Source organism: Phasianus colchicus, chromosome Z, assembly GCF_987193195.1.
Source record: "Phasianus colchicus chromosome Z, bPhaCol1.hap1.1, whole genome shotgun sequence".
Lineage (NCBI taxonomy): Eukaryota > Metazoa > Chordata > Aves > Galliformes > Phasianidae > Phasianus > Phasianus colchicus.
In genome coordinates, this window is record NC_143476.1 from 28,982,801 (window position 1) to 28,986,859 (window position 4,059).

Here is a 4,059-nt window from a genome sequence, read left to right on the forward strand (position 1 = left end):
GAGGAGGAGGAAAGGCAGCAACAGTACTGCGGGGAGCTAAGTGGAAAAATGTGGGAAGGGCAAGGAAGGCAGGGAGCAGAATGGGGAGAGAAGGGTCCCTGGGGGGGGGGAGAGGGGGAAGGCCAGTCTTTGATGTGAGGAGTGTACTGCCATCTGCTAGGCAAAAGAAAATACCGGTACCTCCATGAATGCTATCTTTCTCTATTCAAAGGGGCAAGTGGAGGTTGAAAAGTACTCCAAATGGAGTCTTTGGGTGGGTACTTCTGTACACAGTAAGAATTTTTAAAACAGTCATGGGGGTTCACAAAAATATTGTTAAAAATCCCCCACAAAGACCTTTACAAGGCCTATGCTCAGTGCACTTTTCTATTTTCTCTTTCTGATAGACCATTCTTTCTTTGCACAGAAAAAGTCAAAGACAACAAAACAATCTTCCTTTCAAAATCACCTCAAAATCATTAAACCATGACAGTAATGGTAAAATTTTGTTCTTTAAAAAAAAAAAAAAAAAAAAAAAAGAAGTGGAGAAAATTGGTTTTAAAAGAGGCTTGACTTCCTTTTTTAAAGTAACTATATTGGCAAGGAGTCTCATTTTTTGAAAAGTAGATGTGTTAATTTGGTATTTTAATTCATTAATATTGTACTTAATATAGTCCTATGCATTGACATGCTGTGTAAATCGTTTGTCTGCATTTTCATAATTTCAGCTGGAAACAAATGCCTTGACACTAGCAAAAGTGCTTAGGCTCACAAACACCAGCAAAGGACAGCCAAAAATCCAGCAGGTGGGTCCCACAAACATGTAAAAACCTAACAAAGTGAACAATTGCCCAGTTTCACTTCTCTCACAGTTGGGTTTCTGGCAATAGATGCCAAGAGATGCCCCATACCAGGATCCTGTGAAGAGCATTGTTCCCCTGGGACCCTCATTTGTGGCCATTCTGTACATCCAGAGTCTTGACATTAATTTGGCTGCTCACACCCTGGGCTTGCTCACGATAAGGAGAGCTGAAAAATGTTAAAGCTACTTTTCCAAACCCATTATCTTCAGCCATGCTCAGCACAAATCTAATGCAGTTGAAGATCTGGCCTTCTGTGATTAAAGCTATTTCCTTCAGATTGAAAATGGAGGCAAAACTAATGAGGAGTAAACAAAAGAGGCACAGGACAACAAAAGCAATGTGGTTTTCATTTACTTGTGTAAGGTCCAAATTGTATGTTATGTTGTCTGCTTAAGTCAAAAGGAGTGTCTGACAGCTCAGAGCACTGCAGTTTTGTAAGAAAGCCATGCTAGTGTCTGAAATGGGCCACAGTTCAAGCTCTCTGTATTTCATATTAGCAACAGGGTATGCCAACAATTTGATTGCAGTTTACTTTCCTTAGTTTTCATATTTCTCAGGGTGCAGTAGTTCAGAAAATTACCTAAGTCAGACTCCCATGAAATGCCTCACTTGGCATTAATTTTTCTGTAGTCTATGGCTAAATCCAGCTGGAGCTACAGAGGAATACTCTGTAGGCTATGTTCTTGTAATCTTTATAATATCACCACATTGTGGTCTGCCTTAAATCATGTGCCTTGAGATGTTTGTCGTGACTATTTAAACAAAAGCAACAACTTTTTAATTCACATTTAAAACTTGCTGAAAAAATAAAGGAATATTCAAACATTATTTTATGAATTCTCTCACTATTTTCCATCAAGTGGTCTTACTATCTTGAAAGCAGCAGAATAACCTGATGAAAAATAAAAAAGGAAAGATCTCAAGTGGTCAGAAATAAATGTAAGCATAATCTTCTAAAATTTTGAATGATGAATCCTGGAATTTGAGTGAATGAAGGAACACTCACAATTTGATTAATCCCCGAGATTTTTATTGTAAGTTTTCTAGCAATTACTGCTTCTCTTCAGGCTAGAAACATTAAAGCAGTATTTTTCAAAATGTCTTCCTTTTAAATCTCAGAAATAAATTGCAGTTATAGCAATAAAAAATAAAAGAGAAAACATTTTCTGTATTTGCAAAAGAAAAAGAAAAAGAAAAAGAAAAAAGAAGAAGAAGAAGAAGAAGAAGAAGAAGAAGAAGAAGAAAAAGAAAAAGAAAAAGAAAAAGAAAAACAAAAAAAAAGAAAAAGAAAAAGAAGAAGAAAAAGAAAAAGAAAAAGAAAAGAAAAGAAAGAAAACCAGGCTATCTTTCCTCCAGTATCATGAGAATAAATGTGCAGTTGGATGGTGAGTGATAGCACTAATACATATGAAGAAATTTGTCATGCTTTAGTCAATTCATGGACTCACAACCTGGACTGTACAAAAATATTTCCATATGAACTGTTTTTCGTTGTTTTTCTCTTAATACTAATTTCTGTTTAGCTCATTTCTAGGAACCTATTAAGTTTAATTTTGTTTCTCTATATTTTAAGCTTTGTGCGACCTTTCACCTTTCTTTGAGCTATTGTGTTGGATTTCACATCTTTAAACCTTCTGAGTGCTGATTCACACATTTAAATCTCCAGCAAAATGTAGGCTTAAAATGTATTGTTCCTATCAGAAGAGAAACTTTGCTTTTATACAGTGTGAACAGCTGTACTGACTTAATGTTAGAATTTGTTAGAATTAACATCAAGAACAAATGTTCAAGGTCCTTTTTTTTTTTTTTTTTTTTTAAAGATTCTATGCTGCACTACTGCTCTATCCAAAGTCTGACAAACAAAACCAAAGGAGAAAAAAGAAATTAAGTGAAGCTTAAATCTTTGTGCAACAGGAAAATGTCAAACATGACATTCAGTTATTATTTTGTACAAAAATATGGGAAATAATTCAACAAAGCACTATTTTTTGGAAGAGAATGCAACATATTTGCTATTTTTCAATTATTATTTTATTTAGTCCACTAATCATCAGGTGCCATATAGAAACTATCAACACTAGGAAATAAAGTTACTGAGGGTGCCTTTCAGGAGAAAAGTCACAGTGTATGTTAGGTATGTAGAAGTACATTGCTCTTTGCAGAAGGCATGTATATGAACTGTTTTCAGTCTCTGAGACATCTTCATATGAAAATAAACACAAAGAACATCTTAATATCAAGTGGGGCAAAATGACACTCTATAAAATTTTAAATAAGTTTTTTTTTTTTTTTTTCTTCTTCTCTCTTTGAGAGAAGAGACCTATGAGACCTATCTTTCCTATTTAATGTGGAGGTGGTGTTCCTGCAGTACTAATTGTATCTCTGGCTAATCTCATTTACTTGCTCCTTTAATGCTCTTCTTAAATATCTTCTTAACAAAATAACTTTATGTGAAAGGACTAAAGGAATTATCTCTATGAAACTTTGTAAAATAATGTGGGTATGCAGGAAGAAAATGTAAAGAAGCGGATGCAGCAGCACTGTTGTTTTTGTGCGTAAGCAGAGGAAGGGAAACAAAATGGTTGCTGGAGCTTTGGGACATTTGGGTTAAAGAGAAACTATGTGCTATAGGACACAACTGCAGATAACTGTTTGACATATGTTTGAGTTGGTGGTAAACCCATGGAGAAATGCATCATGCTACACTGCTCTTATTAGTACAGTGGAAACATCTTGAAAAGATTATTACAGGAAATAATCGTTTAAATACAGTGTTCCTTTTATATTTTCTGCAGAGTTACATGCTCAATAAAATAAAAATTGTTATTATTTCTAAGTATACAAGCCTGCAAACAGGAAATTAGTGATGAATGAACTTCTTCCTACAAACAAGACCACATATTGCAATCAGAATGGAAACCACTGCTAAAAGAAGAAAAACTGCATCATGTGACACACAGTATTTTATAAATTTTACATTCAATACTATTTTATATACAAGTTATGCTTCATGAAAAATATTTAATTGGCTGGAGAAATGCCCTGGTTTTAAAACAGATTGTATTAAGTGATCTCTAATCCTTGCAGAAAATATTAGTTAAGTGAATATACATTAATATTAAACATTACATACATGTGCATTTCATAACGTTTAAAAAAGAAAACATCAATATTTTTGTCTCCACTGACTACCGTAAGAATGTTTATAGATTATTAC